This window comes from Arachis ipaensis, chromosome B01 (genome assembly GCF_000816755.2).
Source record: "Arachis ipaensis cultivar K30076 chromosome B01, Araip1.1, whole genome shotgun sequence".
Classification (NCBI taxonomy): Eukaryota; Viridiplantae; Streptophyta; class Magnoliopsida; order Fabales; family Fabaceae; genus Arachis; species Arachis ipaensis.
The window spans coordinates 89,849,119-89,868,089 of NC_029785.2; positions in this window are offsets into that span (position 1 = coordinate 89,849,119).

The window sequence follows — 18,971 nt, forward strand, 5'->3', positions numbered from 1 at the left end:
CATTCAGCATTCAGCAGCTAAATTGATGAGAATCAATTAGCTTTTGTGATGATAAGAACATCACCTTGAAACTCTAGAATCCATTCTTAAAAATTCTGAAAAGTACCTAATCTAAGCAACAAGATGAACCGTCAGTTGTCCAAACTCGAAAATCCCCGGCAACAGCGCCAAAAACTTGGTGCACGAAATTGTGATCATCAATGGCGCCAACAACTTGGTACGCACAATTGTAATCTCAACTCTTTATCACAACTCCGCACAACTAACCAGCAAGTGCACTGGGTCATCCAAGTAATAAACCTTACGCGAGTAAGGGTCGATCCCACGGAGATTGTCGACTTGAAGCAAGCTATGGTCATCTTGTAAATCTCACTCAGGCGGATTCAAATGGTTATGGAGGATTGATAATTAAAAGATAAATAAAATATAAAATAAAGATAGAGATACTTATGTAATTCTTCGGTTGGAATTTCAGATAAGCGTATGAAGATGCTTTGTTCCTTCTGAACCTCTGCTTTCCTATTGCCTTCTTCCAATCATTCATACTCCTTTCTATGGCAAGCTTTATGTTGGGCATCACCGTTGTCAATGGCTACTTCCCGTCATCTCAGTGAAAACGTTCCAAATGCGCTGTCACCGCACGGCTAATCATCTGTCGGTTCTCAATCATGTTGGAATAGGATCCATTGATCTTTTTGCGTCTGTCACACGCCCAACAATCGCGAGTTTGAAGCTCGTCATAGTCATTCCTTCCCAGATCCTACTCAGAATACCACAGACAAGGTTTAGACATTCCGGATCTCAGGAATGATCGCCAATAATTCTAGCCTATACCATGAAGGTTCCAATCTTAGATTAGAAACCCAAGAGATACGCATTCAAGCCATTGCTAGTAGAACAGAGGTGGTTGTCAGGCACATGTTCATAGGTGAGAATGATGATGAGTGTCACGGATCATCACATCCATCAAGTAGAAGAATGAATGAATATCTTGGAGAAGAAATAGACTTGAGTTGAATAGAAAAACAATAGTACTTTGTATTAATTCATGAAGAACAGCGGAGCTCCACACCTTAATCTATGGTGCGTAGAAACTCCACCGTTGAAAATACATAAGAACAAAAGGTCTAGGCATGGCCGAATGGCCAGCCTCCCAAAGAGGTTTCAATCATCAAAACATGATTCCGAGATGATCAAAAGATGATAATACAATAGTATAAGGTCCTATTTATAGAGAACTAGTAGCCTAGGGTTTACAGAAATCAGTAATTAATGCAGAAATCTTCTTCCGGGCCCACTTGGTGTGTTCTTGGGCTGAGCATTGAAGCTTCCATGTGTAGAGACTTTTCTTGGAGTTAAACGCCAGCTTTTGTGCCAGTTTGGGCGTTTAACTCCAGCTTTTGTGCCAGTTCCGGCGTTAAACGCCAGAATTCTTGAGCTGACTTGGAACGCCTATTTTGGCCATTAAATCTCGGGCAAAGTATGGACTATTATATATTTCTGGAAAGCCCAGGATGTCTACTTTCCAACGCAATTGAGAGCGCGCTAATTGGGGTTTTGTAGCTCTAGAAAATCCACTTCGAGTGCAGGGAGGTCAGAATCCAACAGTATCTGCAGTCCTTTTTCAGCCTCTGAATCAGATTTTTGCTCAGGTCCCTCAATTTCAGCCAGAAAATACCTGAAATCATAGAAAAATACACAAACTCATAGTAAAGTCCAGAAGAGTGATTTTTATTTAAAAACTAATAAAAATATAATAAAAACTAATTAAAATATACTAAAAACATACTAAAAACAATGCCAAAAAGCGTATAAATTATCCGCTCATCATGGAGCTGACCAGGTAATTAGACGGTATGTGCCTCAATCAGAATTCAAGTCCATCTTAGAGGCCTGCTACTCATCTGAGAGTGGAGGACATTTTGGCCCTCAAAGAACTGCTAAAAAAATCTTAGACTGTGGATTCTGGTGGCCTACTCTTTTTAAGGACGCTGCTGAATTTTGTAGATCTTGTTTTCCATGCCAGAAATTTGGTAATATATCCAGGAGGGATGAGATGCCTCAACAGATTATGCTTTTCTGTGAAATTTTTGATGTTTGGGACATTGACTTCATGGGTCCATTTCCAAATTCTAATGGTTATTTCTATATATTGTTAGCTGTGGATTACGTTTCTAAATGGGTGGAAGCAATTCCTACCCACACTGATGATGCTAACACTGTTGTTTCCTTTGTGAGAAACCATATTATTTGTTGCTTTGGATCACCACGAGCAATCGTGAGTGATCAAGGCACCCATTTTTGTAACAGGAGACTAACAGGACTAATGAAGAAGCATGGGATAATTCATAAAGTTGCAATAGCCTCCCATCCTCAGACTAATGGGCAAGCCGAGGTGTCAAATAGAGAGATAAAGTGTATCTTGCAGAAGATAGTCAAACCTCATAGAAGAGACTGGAGCACCAGGCTACAAGATGCACTCTGGGCATACAGAACAGCATACAAAACACCCATTGGGATGAGTCCTTTCCGCTTAGTTTATGGAAAAGCTTGTCATCTCCCTGTTGAAATAGAGCATAAAGCCTTTTGGGCAGTAAAAGAATGCAACATGGGAATTGAGAGAGCCGGAGCTGAAAGGAAGTTGCAACTGTAAGAACTGGAAAGCCTTCGCCTAGAAGCTTATGAGAACTCAAGACTATACAAGGAGAAGATGAAGGTTGTACATGATCAGCACATCAAGAGGAAAGAGTTCCAACCTGGGGACTTAGTCATCCTTTACAAGTCTTGACTGAGGCTCATGCCAGGCAAGTTGAGATCGAGATGGGAAGGTCCATACAGAGTAGAGAAGGCTGAACCCTACGGAGTTTATCACCTAAGCCATCCTTCAAGCTCTGAACTTATCAAAGTTAATGGACATCGTCTAAAGCTATACCATGGCGAGAAGCTGAAGAAGAACAAGGAGCTCGAGATCTTCCTCTTGGAAGATCCCCACATAGCCGAAGACTGAGCTAGTGGAGCGTCCAACTTACGGACGTTAAAGCAAAGTACTAGGTGGGAGACAACCCACCATGGTATGATCGTTCTTTTCCTTATTTTTAATTTTCTTATTCAATAACTCTTCTCTTCATTAGTACATTTCGTGCATCTGCATTCACATATTTTTAATTAAAAAAAAATCACCACGCGACGCGACCGCCTCGTTGACGCGTCCGCGTCGCAGGGAGCTGGGAGACAATAATAATATGAACAGAGAGTTACGCAGGAGCAGGGCTGGAGGCGTGCCAATGGCACAAACCGTCCCACGCGACCACGTGCCCCACGCGGCCGCGTGACCTGAATTTCGACGTAACAAGGGTGCACAGCCGAAAGTTGTGCTAGAGTGGTGCTGGACTGGCGCTGGACGCGCAGCCCCTCTCGCGCGATCGCGTGCCCCAGGCGACCGCGTCGTATCCCACTAATTGACCACTCACGCGATCGCATGCCCCATGCGATCGCGTCACCCAATATTTGGCAATTAATGATTTTGAACAGAGAGTTGTGCGAGTGCGAGGCTGCCCTCGCGCCAGTGGCATAAAACGGGTCACGCGACCACGTGACCGACGCGACCGCGTCAATCAGTATAAGCGCAAGTCGCGCGACCGCGTGCCCCACGCGACCGCGTCGATTGCGCCGCATAGCTTTCCTGATTTACCACTTATCTTATCTTTTCTTCCCCAATCCTAATTTCTCCTCCCTCCTTTCTTACTTACTTCTTCTTTCTTTCTTTCCCTTCTCATTCTTCTTATCTTTCATTTTATTTTATTTTCTTTAATTTATTTACGTACTTTCATTCATTGCATATTTTTATTTTTCTTTTCTAAATTTATTATTTTACCATTGGTGTTCAAATGTTCTTATTTAACTGTTATATCTTTTCTGGTATTATTTTGGTGCTTCATGACTTGTTTTATTCTGATTGGGTAATATTATTTAAATCAATGCTAATTTTTATATTACTGATATTCCTTTTGCATTGACATGAACTTACATTGTCTGTCATTATCCACTCTCTTCCCCATTATTGCAAATTTTGCACCACTGGTATGCCATGGCTTCTATTATTTTCTCACGTACATGTTGAAGCTTCCATGTAAATGAGACCCTTATCATTTGGCATTAACACCCATATTTTATTTATTTTCTATCTTTTGGGTTACTTTTCTTCTTTTTCTCTTCTTTCAGGCTGGCCACCAAAGACGGAAAAAGGGGGAAAATTCTAAAAGGGGAGACAAACAAGTCAATCTGCACAATCTATAGAGAAAGACATCAGTTGGAGCAGCCCGTCCACTTGTACATCTTAGCATGCACCGAGGACGGTGCAATCTTTAAGTGTGGGGAGGTCGATACCGATCTCCATGGGTTAGCCATTTTCTTCTTTTCAACACCATTGTTTTATTTTCTTTGTTTGTTCATTGTTGCATTTGCATGGTTAATTGCATGTATATTTGATTTTGTGCATTTAGTTACTACTTGGATGAAGTAATATTTTCTTTTTCAAGAAATTTTTATAATATTTCACTAATTTAAATTGAAAAATTTTTGTGTTAAAACTTGTTTGGAAGTTGTATTTGGAACATGGTTTTTGAGCTAAAGAACACACAACCTGTAAGATTTGAGCTTATTTATATGGTTACATTATTTAACCATAAATATTTTATTCCTGTGTGTTTTCTTCCATATGATTGCAATCTTTGCTTTGTTCCAATCTATATGTCCATTATTTAGTGTATTTACATGCTTGCATATGATTGAGGCCATTATTTGATTTTAGCTCACTTATCCCAAATAAGCCTACTCTTTACATCACCCTTGTTAGCCACCTTGAGCTTTTTAATCCCCATTTGTTCTATATTTTACCACATCACTAGCTTTAAGCAGAAAACAAATTAATTATCCCAATTGAATCTTTGGTTAGCTTAAGATAGTGTGTTAACTAAGTGTGGGAAAATTGTGGGAACATGGGTTAATAAGGGAATGTATCATGTTTCTAATTTATTTGAATATTGGGAATTTAGGAACCTACTCATGAAAAAACCAAAATAGAAAAATAATGGAAAATCCATGTGCATTGATGAGTTATGTTTATTTCTCTAAAAAAAAAGAGAAAAATCCAAAAATATTCAATAAATAAGTAAATAAATAAGGGGACAAAATCACCCCAATGCTAAGTTAATGAAAAGATCAATGCACATGTGATAAAAGTAAAGAAATATCAAAAATGTGGTACATGAGTATGGGAATCATACAAAAGTGGGAATTATGGGTAGTTAGGCATGAATTTAACAGTATATAGAGTATATGTATATTAGGTGAGAGCTTAGGTTAATTAAAGATTCATATTATAGCTCACTTGGCCATACATATATCATCACCCTTAGCTTAGCCCCATTACAACCCTGAAAAGACCTCATGATGTTTGCATTGGTACATTAAATACTTGTTGATTGGTTAGATGAAGAACAAAGTTTAGAAAGCATGACTAGAGAAGAGTAGAGTGAATTACCCTAGACACTTGAGAGTTAGAGTGATATACACTACCAGTAAGGGTTCAGTGCTTAATTCTATGTTCCCTGCTTTCATAAGCTGTCTTCTTACAAGCTTACTTGTCTTTTATTGTATGATTTAGATTAGTGGAATTTGATTTATATTTGTCTTGGAGAACTTATTTATTTTTAACCAAGTAGGTAGAAACATTTTGCATGTAGTTGCATTCATATAGATAGGTTGCATTTCATACTCTCTACCATTCCTCTTCATCTTTATAGCTTCTCTTGAGCTTAAGCATGAGGACATGCTAATGTTTAAGTGTGGAGAGGTTGATAAACTACTATTTTATGGCTTATCTTGTTCTCAATTGAGTGGTTTTTATCAACTCTTTACCCACTTATTCATACTATTTGCATGTTTTACAATTCCTTCCCAGAATTTGTACTATGATTGGAGACATGCTTCTTTGATCTTATAATTGCTAATATTAATCCTCTTTTATTACCATTAGATGTCTTGATATGTGTGTTAAGTGATTTCAGAGATTACAGGGCAAGAATGGCTCAGAGGATGGAAAGGAAGCATGCAAAAAATGGAAGGAATACAAGAAGTTGAAGGAACTGCAAAGCTGTCAGCCTGACCCTCTCACACTAAAATGGCCATAACTTGAGCTACAGAGGTCCGAACGATGTGGTTCCAGTTGCGTTAGAAAGCTAACGTCCAGAGCTTCGATTTGATATATAATATGCCATAGTTGCCCTGACTCTAGGTGACGCGACCATGTGCTCCATGCGGACGCGTCGCAGTGACAGAAATTCAGCATGTTTGAATTCGCAACCAGCAAATTCTGGGTTGTTTCTGACCCAGTTCTCGGCCCAGAAAACACATATTAGAGGCTATAAAGTGGAGGAATGTATCCATTCATAAAAAAGCTTTCATATTCACAATTTGAGGATTTAGATGTAGTTTTTAGAGAGAGAGGTTCTCTCCTCTCTCTTAGGATTAGGATTTAGGATTTCTCTTAGTTTTAGTAGTGACTCTCAATCCCAGGTTCAATGTTCTTCTACTTTTATTTATTATATTATTTTATTTTAGTTTATTAATGTTGGTTTATGAACTCCATGTTAGAATTGATTTCTTTATCTAATATAATTTGAGGTATTTCAGACTTATGATTGCTCTCTTTAATTTATTAATGTTCTTTGTTTATCCAAATTATTTTCAATCAAGTATACTTTTTTCCCTTTTGGCTTTGGTAGAGTCATTGGAGACACTTGAGTTATCAAACTCATTGTTGATTGAAAATTGGATTTCTTCATTTCATTAATTCAAGTTCCAATAACTCTAGCCTTTCCCAAGGAAAGACTAGGACCTGAGGAATCAAAATTAATTCATCCACTTAACTTACCTTCATAGTTAGAGGTTAACAAAGTGGGAAAAAAATCTAATTCTCATTACAGTTGATAAGGATAACCAGGATAGGACTTCCAGTTATAATACCTTGCCAAGAGTTTATTTTATTATTATTATTTTACTTTTCTTATCATTCAACATACTGCTTCCTTACTTTCTAAAACCCCTAATTTACAAGACTCATAACCAATAATAAGAACATACCTCCCTGCAATTCCTTGAGAAGACGACCCGAGGTTTAAATACTTGGTTATCAATTTTAAAAGGGGTTTGTTACTTGTGACAACCAAAACGTTTGTACGAAGGGATTTTTGTTGGTTTAGAGACTATATCTATGACGCGACTGTTTTTATAAAATTCTTTACTGGAAAAAATCCTAACATCAGTATGCATGACCTAATATTTTGGCTACATTATTTGATATTTGTGCTTGCAGATGTCCCTCCTTGATGTTAAAAGGGGGAGAAAGCATAAAAATGAATTGAAGCAGTTTCGTATCTCTGTTTTAGCTCCTCTATTTTAGCTGTGATTTAGTTTTGAGTTCTGTTTTAGTTTTTGCTTGTTTTGATATTTGTCTCTTATGCCTCTTGATTAAAGCATTAGATCTGAGTAAGAACATGGGGCTAATTAGATTATAAAATTTTTCATGCTCTGTTTTGGTTTACTAATTTGTTTTTGGATCAGTTTCTGAAAATCTGATTTTTAAGGGATTACATGTTTGGCTTTATGAATCATTTGTTTATTACAATTTTGTTCTGTTTAAAGAATTCACAATTCTTGAAAATTTTCAATTTGGGACAATTATTACCTAATTAAAGGAACACATGTCTTATTTGAACATAGGTATTACTTCTATAAATATATTGTTCTAATCAGGTTAATCAAAGCACACATTAAGGGAGAGCATGGTGATCAAAAGAAAGGGGGAGTAATCCGTGAACTATCAAAGGGAAGTTTTCTCTCCTAATCTTTTCATTTTCAATTCATTTTAATAATGTTTGTCATCAAAAGGGAGATTGTTGAGTTTGGAAAACTAATTTTGTGATGAATAAATATTATTATATTGTTACCAATTGTTTGTTTAATGTATTTGGTTTAGTGTGCAGGAAAGCAAATGAATTTTCATATTGGCCCAATTAAGCAAGCCTATCTTGATCAATAAACAAATTCAACCTTATACCAAAATGATCCAAAAACTAGTGGCTGAAGAAAGAAAACAAAAAGGCCCCAAAGAAAAATCCTAGCCTATTCGGTGAAGTAACCTAAGCCTCACTTCAAGTTACTTAAACTCCAATTAATTTCCTTGAAACTTCCACCGAAAGCCTGACGTGGCGGAAAATTGTTGATTAAGAATTTAATATAGAAATAACGTTGTGAGTACAGTTCTTAACCGACAAAAATTCCGCTTATCAATTTAGAAAGGGTTGTCACAATTTTAGAATAAAAATACTGGAGTAAGAATCCCAAGTCGCCTCCCAACGAGTTGACAAAAGAGTGCTATTTTATTGATCAGAAGTTTTCCGAGAAATTTTAAGATTTGGAGGACAGAAAAATAAATGATTGTAAATTAAAGCAATGGAAATTAGCGAGAGAATTTATATAATCAAATAAAAGCCTTGACCGGTGGTAGATTAATTGGAAGTTCTATCCTTGTTGGATTTTCCCAAGTGTAATATTAAGAGGTTGTTGTTTTCACTTAGTTAACCCTTACCAAATAAAGGAAAGTCAAGTGATTGAGCCAACTTCTATTCACAAGTCCTAATCCTCTCCCTTGGGAAGGATTAGCGTTAGTGCCTGGAGAGCTGGCCAACAACTTCCAATTAAAATTAACATTTGAGTAATTCAACTCAAGAGTCTCCTCTTAATCAACCCCCAAGTCAAGTTAGGAGTCTACTCCATTGACATCAATATCCAAAGCAAAAGCATAAGAAGCATAAAAACTAGGAATCTATGAATATGAAGAAAACCTAGAGGAAGTGTGAATCCTCTCTAAGATTCCAATCTAAAAACTAAAAACTATGCGAATGAGGATGTGTGTTGAGTCTCTACTTGTCCCCTGGCTCTAGTCTGTATTTCTGGGCCAAAAACTGGATCCAAACTCAGCCCAAAATCACTTCCAGCGTTTTCTGGGATTTCTGCACGTGGAGCATGTCACGCGTACGTGTCAGTCACGTGTACGCGTCGCTGGTCTTCTTCGCGTGTCACGCGTACGTGTCAGGCACGCGCACGCGTGAGCCATGCGTGCGCGTCGATGCTCGCTGGTTATCTCCTTTAATTCTTGTGCTCCTTCCATTTATGCAAGCTTCCTCTCCATCCTCTAAGCCATTCCTGCCCTATATAGCCTGAAAACACTTAACACACAGATCACGGCATCGAATGGTATAAAGGAGAATTAAAATACATAATTTAAAGGCTTAGGAAGAAAGTTTTCTAATATAGAACAAAATTGGGAAGGAATTGTAAAATCATGCAAATTGTATGAATAAGTGTGCAGAGACTTGATAAAAACCACTCAAATTAGCACAAGATAAACCATAAAATAGTGGTTTATCAACCTTCCCACACTTAAACATTAGCATGTCCTCATGCTAAGCTCAAGGAGATATAAAAGGGATGAATAGGGAAAAGCAAGACTCATGATATGCAACCTATATATGAATGCAACTATATGCTAAGATGTTTCTGGCTACTTGGTTAAAAGTAAATAAGCTCTTTAAGACAAAAATAAATCAGATTCCACTAATTCGAACGATACAATAAAAGACAAGTAAACTTGTAAGAAGATAGCTCGTGAAAGCAGGGAACATAAAATCAAGCATTGAACCCTCACTGGTAGTGTATATGCACTCTAATCTCTCAAGTGTCTAGGGTTAATCACTCTACTCTTCTCTAGTCATGCTTTCTAGATTTTGTTCTTCATCTAACTAATCAACAAAAATTTAGTATACCAATGCAAACATCATGAGGTCTTTTCAAAGTTGTAATGGGGCTAAGGTAAGGGTGAGGATATATGTATGGCCAAGTGAGCTATAATATGAATCTTTGACTAACCTAAGTTCTCACCTAAACACACACACACTCTATGTAACTCTAAATTCATGCTTAGCTACCCATAATTCCCACTTTCGTATCACATACTCATGTACCAAATATTTCTTTAGTTTCACCACATGTGCATTGATCTTTTATTGAACTTAGCATTGGGGTAATTTTGTCCCCTTATCTATTTTAAGGTAAAAGTAACATAATATATCGATGCACATGGTATTTTAATTTTTCTGGTCTCACATGAGTAGGCACTGTATACTTTCATCAACCCAAGTTCCCACAGTTCCCCACACTTAATTGATACACAATCTCTAACTTAAGCTAACCAAAGATTCAGTTGAGGTAATTAATTGTTTTTCCGCTTAAGGCTAGTGTTGTGGTAAAATATAGAACAAATAGGGATTAAAAGGCTCAAGGTGGCTAACAAAGGTGATTGAAAGGGTAGGCTATTTGGGATAAGTTTGCTAATAACAAATGATGGCCTCAATCATATGTATGCATAAAAATACACTAAACAATGGACATATAGAATGGAGCAAAGTAAAAATTGCAATCATAGATAAGAAAACACACAAGAATAAAATATTATGGTTAAATAGTGTAACCATGTAATTAAGCTCAAATCTCACAGGTTGTGTGTTCTTAGCTATAATTCATGTTCCAATTTACAGTCTTCAAATAAGTTTGACACAAATTTTTAATTTAAATTAGTGAAATGCTATAAAAAAAAGTCTTAAAAGGAAACTCATTACTTTAACCAAGCAAAACATACATGCAAACAATTATTATCATGTAATCTATCCTATCTAACAAAAGAAAAAGTCAAATGTTGGTGTTAAGAGAGAGAAGTTACCTCCGGAAGTCAAGGACTGACCTCCCCACACTTAAGGTTTGGCACGGTCCTCCGTGCCATCAGTAAGGAGCAAGGTAGGGCTGGAAGCATTGCCTCCGCTGTCTGGTTCGCCATGGCTCCCTGCGCTACTAGATGAAGGGGAGTCCGGGGTGTCCTTTGGTTCTGGAGGTGGGTGTGTATCAACTATGTGGTCCTTCAAATAGTTGTATCGGCGCTTGTTACGGCGCTCTATTTGCTCCATCCGCCGGTCTTGCCGGTCAATCCTCTCAAGGATCTGAAGGAACATCTGATGGATGGATGGTGCTTGTGGTGTGGATGATGGTGGAGTAGAGGTAGCAAGAGTATCCAAAGATGGGCCGGCAGGTTGGCTCGCAGAGGGGACTGGTGGCCTGATGTACTTCCCATTCGGGACATACTGGTCGGACCTAGGGATCATGACCTTCGTGTCGCCTGCCCGAGAGGACACACCTGCTGCAGAGACTAAATCTGAGACCAAGGCGGGGAAAGGAAGATTACCCACTGATAAACCCCTATTTTATGATTCATCTTGTGCTCAATTAAGTGTTTTTATCAATTCTTCACCCACTTATTCATAAAATTTGCATGGTTTTATAATTCCTTCCTTATTCTATGATATATGTGAAAACATGTTTCCTACGCTTTGAAAATATTTATTTTAATTATCCTTTATTACCATTCGATGTCGTGATCTGTGTGTTAAGTAATTTCAGGCTTCATAGGGCAGGAATGGCTTAGAGGACAGAAAGGAAACACGCAAAGATGGAAGAAATGCACAAAATGGAGTTTTAAAGAAAATGGCAGCGACGCGCATGCATGGACGACGCGGACGCGTGCCTAGCGCAAAACGCAAGCGATACGTATGCGTGACTGACGCATACGCGTGACAAGGAAAATCTCCAAATGACGTGCACGCGTGACCCTCAGCGATTTCTGGACCCTTTTTTGGCCCAAATCTAAGCCTAGAAACACAGAATAGAAGCTGGAGAATGGGGGAATCAATAGACAACAATTCATACAACATTCATAATTGACAATTTTAGGTTTTTAAATGTAGTTCTCTAGAGAGAGAGAGAGGCTCTTTCCTCTCTCTTAGGTTTTAGAATTAGGATTTCCCTTAGGGTATGGTTATTTCTTCAATTCAGGTTCAATGTTCCTTTAATTTATGTTCTCTTCTATTTTTATTTATTCTAATGCTTTTACTTGTTAATTACTTATGTTGCCAAATTGGCTTATGAACTCTTCATGTTAGATTTGAATGTTCTATTTAATGAAATTTGAGGCATTTCAGATTTAAGATTGTTTTATTCTATTTATGATATAAATAATTTAGATTTTTCTCCTTTTTGGCTTTGGTTAAGTAATTGGTAACACTTGAGTTGTCAAACTCAGTAGTTGATTGAGAATTGAAAATTGCTTATTGATTTGGATCCTTCTAAAGCTAGTCTTTCCATAGGAGTTGACTAGGACTTGAGGAATCAAGTTAATTAGTCCACTTGACTTTCCTTTATTTAGTAAGGGTTAACTAAGTGGGAGCAACAACAATTCTCATCACACCTAATAAGGATAACTAGGATGGGATTTCCAGTTCTTATACCTTGCTAAGAGTTTTTATAATTATTAATTTATTTTTCTTGCCATTTAAATTACTTGTTCTCTATTTCAAAAACCCAAAAATATACCTTTTTCCATAACCAATAATAAATCATATTTCTCTGCAATTCCTTGAGATACGACCCGAGGTTCAAATACTTCGGTTATAAATTTTATTGGGTTTGCTTAAGTGACAACCAAAACTTTTGTACAAAAGGATTCTCTGTTGGTTTAGAAATTATACTTACAACGTGATTATTTGTACAAAATTCTAAATTAGCAGAAATCTAATCGTCAAAATGGCGCCGTTGCCGGGGATTTGTAAATGTGTGCTTTATTATTGGTTATTGTAAATATTTTATTTTGCTTGTTTATTTGTTTTTATTTTTGTTTTTAATTTTATTAGCTACTATGAACTCTCACCTCCGTCGCTTTGAGTTTGGTTATAATGTTGCTGTAAGGAATGGAAGCTATAACAGGAACATGCATCAAGGTCAAAACAATCAAAGACGGAAGGAGCCACGAGGATCTGATCAACCCTTTCGGCAACAACACGTTCCAAGGTACCATGGACAACGACCATTCTACGATGCATACCCAGACAATAGTTATGGTGGACCCCTTCGTGACAACCTACCTCCACCTAATTACTATGGTCAAGAGCCATTCCGAGGTGCGTACCAAGATGATAGGTATGGTGAACCCCCTTGTGGTTACCAATAAGTCCCATCATACGCCTATAAACCACCACCTTAACATAGCTTTGAACCACCATACTCACAAGCCAACCACAACCATTCACCTCCATATGCCCTAACCCTTATCCACTCCAATTCCAATCTAATTACTCCCAAGAACTACCGCTTCCATATGCACCATATCCATGTCCATCGAACCAAGAATCACAGGATCGTCTCAAGGACACAGTGAACCAATTTCATGCAACCCTTTATCAATTGGGGCAAGCGATAAATCGATTAGCCCCCTGTATGAAGGAGACGCTAGAAGCTCCGGTGAACAGTAAAAAGCTTGACTTTGTACTAGAACAAGTAGAGGAAGCCGCAATTATCGAAGAAGAAGAATTGGTTGAAGACTTAGGAGACACTGAACCTCCATGGGAATCAAGAATTGTAGAGAATCCCGTCAAACTATTTGCAACTGATGCTAAGGAGGATAGTGCACAACCTCCAAAGCATGTACCTTATGAAGAACTGGACGGAACAGATCAAGAAGCAAGTTTCCTTGGCAGTGATGATCATGAACCAAGCTCTCCTAATGATGACCTTGCAGTCACAATTGAACTCTTTGAGCTAGAAAATTCTTCCCCAAGTGAATATGAGGATGATGTGGAGGTAGACTTTTCTCAACCTCTAACTTATGACTTGAGTGATGAGGAAGAAATCGAAGACTCTGATCAAGATGAGGTTGCAATTGAAGAGGTTTGTCAGAAATTGGAAGAATTCACAGAGGAGTACAAGGAAGTGGAGCTTGAAGAACCACTGAAAACACCTCTCCCACGGCCATTACCACCAAATACAAACTTCAAGTGGATAAAATCCTTAGCCTTCATCTTTACTTTCCCACTTGAATATGGCTTGCTTGAAACAGATGGCCAGCTTAGCGCTCTCTGCGGCTTTAAGAGTAAGAGGAAGATGGTTAGTAATAGAAGTTGGTATCCAAGGTTCAATACGGTTCCACGCTCCGATTGGAAATGCTAGGATTGGTATAGAGCTCGATTTGGTTTCGGAAGATGTTTGGGTATCTCAGTGGAAATTCAGGTTACGTACCGACCGGCTGGAGAAATGAAAATCAAGACAAAGACGGGTACAAAAGCAAGGTTTGGGATCCTGGGATTCATTCTGAGAATCAACACCCGTGGAGCCTGAAAACCTGCTTTGATTTACTCGAAGGCTTTAGATGCCTAGTTTGGGACCCCAGAGGATATTGAAATTGCAAGCATTGGTGGAAATTTCTGGATGAGTTCAAACACAAGCCACCATAACAATGAGCTCATCAAATGTCCAAGTTAAGGACTTTAACTAAAAGTGCTAGGTGGGAGACAACCCACCACGGTATGATCGTTCCTTTTTCAATTTTAATTTTATTTCATTTTGTTCGTTTTTAGTTTTATTTTATTTTATTTCATTTTCCCTAGAATCATTCAAAACATCTGCATTATGCATATTGCATATAAAAAAAACCCCCACGCGTGCACATGGGCCACGCGTGGGCGTCGACTCAAAATCGACGTCACAATCCAACGCCCAGAAATTTGGGCTGGAATCGTGCGGCTATTATGCGTTAGGCATAATTTGGGCCATGCGTACGCGTCAATGACGTGTACGCGTCACTTTCACTTTACACACCCCACGCGAAAGCATGGGTGACGCGTACGCGTCGCGTGGAAATTGTTGCCCCCTCAATTGAAACAGAGAGTTGCGCCAAAACGACGCTGGATTTGTGCGTTTAGCACAATTCTAGTTGACGCGTACGCGTGCTCCACGCGTACGCGTCACTTTCATTATCCCTCACTACGCATTCGCGTCAATGACGCGTCCGCGTCGTTGCGTTTCGCCTCAACCACGCGTTCGCGTGACCTACGCGTCCACGTGGATTTGAATCCACTTAACCCCCGACGTGGAACCCTAACCCCCCTCGCATCCCCCTTCCCCCCCATCCCTCCCACGGACTTTTGTGTGGTTTAGAATTCACAATTGATTCTCATTGCAAGTATAGTTTCTAAACCAATCAATAATCCTTTCATACAAAAGATTGTTTGTCACTACAACAAACCCCTAAATTTATAAACCGAAGTATTAAACCTCGGGTCGTTTTCCTTAGGAATTACAATAAAGTGTCTTATTATTGGTTATGGGTTGTATTTTGGGATTTTTTGGGATAAGAGACATAAAATGTAAATGGCAATGAAAATAAACTAACAACTAAAAAGGTCTTGGCAAGGTTTGGTGGTCAAGGATCTCTATCCTAATCACTAACCACAACATGAGAATTGGCAAGGATCAATCCCACTAAGTCAACCCCTAACTAATAGTAGAGGAAAGTCAAGTGAGCTATATCAATCCAAGTCCATAAGTCCTAGTTCTCCACCAAATCAATTAGCGAGATCTAGAGTTAATGGCTCCCAATCGTCAATTACTTGGACATTAGTAACTCAAGAGTTCCTAAGTCACCTTCCCAAGCCAAGAGTATAAAATTCTACTCTAAAATCCAACCAAGCATTTTATCAAACACTTGGAAGACACAAAAGGAAAGCATAGTAAATTACAAGAATTAAAGGAATCTACAACTACAAAAGTAAGAGATTAACAATAGAAAGGCAAACAATTATGAAACAACAAAGAACTTACCAATCGCATTGAAGAATAAATGTAGATCTACAAAAGAAAGTTCATAAACTACAACTAAAAATACAAATGAATTACAAGAGAAGAAGAATTCTACAACTACAAGAGAACAATTAAGGAAGGAAAAGGAAAATTAAGAGAGAAGAAGAAGAAGTAGATCTAGATCTAAACCTAATCCTAATTCTAATCCTAGAGAGAAGTGAGAGCTTCTCTCTCTAAAACTAACTTTCCCTCCAAAAATTAAACTAAACTAAACTAATGTGTGAAAAGTATGTTAATTCCCATTCAATCCTTGGCTTAAATAGCATCAGAAATGAGTTGGATTGGGCCCACAAGGCTTCTAAAATTGCTGGCCACGTGTTTGACTAAGTGAATCATATGCACCCATCGGCGCGTACGTGTACCGTGCACGTGCGCGTCCCTATGCGAAATGTAACTATGGCAAATCTTATATCATTTCGAAGCCCCGGATGTTAGCTTTCTAATGCAACTAAAACCGCATCATTTGGACCTCTGTAGCTCAAGTTATGGTCATTTAAGTGCGAAGAGGTCAGCTTGACAACTTTTGCGATTCCTTCATTTCTTCATGAGTTCTCCATTTTTACATGCTTTTCCTTCATTCCCTTGATCCAATCTTTGCCTCCTAAATCTGAAATCACTTAACAAACATATCAAGGCACCTAATGGAATCAAGGTAAATTAAATTTAGCTATTGTAAGACCTAAAAAGCATGTTTTCACTCTTAAGCACAATTAAAGGAGAAGTTATAAAGCCATGCTATTTCATTGGATAAATGTGGGTAAAAGGTCATAAAATTCCCTAGAATCAATACAAGATACACCCTACAAATGGGGTTTATCAGCCTCCACCAAGGACCGTCACCGCGCCGCCCTGCCACCACCGCAGGACTCCCTGCGCCGTCGTGCCGCCCACACACCACCACCCTCTCTCTACGTTTAATCCCTGCTAGTGCGCACACCAGGTTCCACTGCACACCGATTCCTTTCCCAGTTAGTTAGTTAGTTGCATATTTTTCAAATTCTGTTCAAATTAGGATAGTTACAGATGCATGATCGTAGTGGATTTTAGGTGGTTAGGTAGCTAGGATGTGGTTAGTGGATTTAGGTCTGATAATTGCGCCGTTCTTGCTGCTTATTTTATCTGTCTCGCAATTTTGGAACTGCTATAATGATGATGTTGTTCATATGCTGTTCTTTACTGTTTAATGCTGTTGTAATGCTATTCAACCTGAATTGCATTTCTTGCTGCAGATTGAGTTTATTTATTCTGAATTCATGTGACTTGCTATTTGTTACTCTTTTCTGCACTACTGTTTATTACCCAGGAACGTCTAATTTTTAGCCAAAATGCTGCCCGATTTTTTTTTTTCGAAAATTGTTTCACCCAACCCCCATGCATGAATTGGGTTTGGTACTTTTGAATTCTACACTAATTGGTTTCAACCAAGCCAATTCATGGAAGGATGGGCTAGCATTCTTACTCTTTCTGGTTCCCTTCTTAGTTGAATAACATTATTGATGATTTCACTTTCATTTTGCAATTCATTTATTTATATGATTTATCATCAATAATCCGCAATATCTACTCGAATTTGAGTTACTTGTTATTCAAGTTTGTGCAATTTTTGTTAATTAAAAACCACAACACCATGCCACTTACTTTAACTTCACTTTTTTACTCTTAAATGCACTAACTTTCTAACTTCTCTTTTAGTTTTCAACTAACTACTTTCAAACCATTTCAAGGCATGATTACTGTTGTTCCTGAGTAACAAGAATTCCGCATATCATAGATTTTGGATTGTGATTTTTATTCTCTGACTTTTAATTTGCATACAATCCAAAATTTTACATATATTTAACTCACTTCATGCTTATATTGCTCAAATACTATTTGCTTACCTATTTTTCTACTTTAATTTAATAAACTATATCCTGGAACATCCGCTTTTCAGGATGTCAGACCCAAAAGGCAAAGGGAAAACCAAAGCAACCACAGGCAAAAGGAAAAGAGGCGAATCCTCTACCACTATTTTGGATATCCTCCATGATGATTCCTGGCGGGAAAAGAATTTTACCCCGCAGGAAAAGGCTGATCAGCTACTGCCCGCCACAGACCCAGTCAAGTTTGCCAACAGATACTGTGAGCTGAAGTATCTAGTCTTTGCAACTTCAAGGAACCTATACCTGGAAAAGACCCTCAAAATTCCAGAAGAACTACAACAATACACCTCAGAACAAATTAAACACAGAGGCTGGTTCTTTCTGGAGAGGAATTTGACTGAGGTCAATGCATCCTGGGTCAGAGAATTCTACTGCAACTACTTTAAAATGACCCTGGATGCAGTGCAGCTCAGAGGAAAGCAGATTCTAGTTACTGAGGAAGCAATTGAAGATATCCTCAGCCTCCAGCCTAAATCAGATAAACCAGATGGTTACCAACAGGCTGAGGAGGATATGAGATTTATAAGGTTTGACTGGGACGCAGTAAAGTGAACTATAGCTCTTGATCCTACTGTCCCATGGGTCATGGGCAAGTCCACAGTGGCCCCAAAGGGAATAAAGATTATCTATCTGAATGATGAAGCTCGGCTTTGGCAGCAAATTCTGAGCAACTATGTGATGTTGAGCACTCATGAGACTGAGGTGCCAGCTGCCATGATTACCCTCATTTGGTGTGTGATGGAGGGCAAGGACCTATATCTTCCCCGCTTTATCCGGTACTACATGGCCAGGGTCCATGTCCGAGGCACTCTGCCATTCCCCTATTTGATTACTCAGTTGGGCCGCCGAGCTGAGGTGACCTGGGAGCTTGCGGATGAGAAGTGATAAACTCCGTTTTCAGGGTTTATCATGCATAGAATCTAAGGGTTTTATCAATGATCTTCCACACTTAGTCATATATAATTGCATGATTTTGTGTCTCTTTCCCATTTTTCCTCATAGATGAAAATATGCTTCTTTGCATCAAAATTGATACATTGTAATCCTCCTCAATTACCATTAGATGCCTTGATCCGTTTGTTGAGTGATTTCTGAAGTTACAGGGCAAAAATGGCTAAGAGGAATGAAGGAAGCATGCATGAATGGAAGGAGCATGAAACAAAATCAAAGAATTGAATTTGCACACGCACG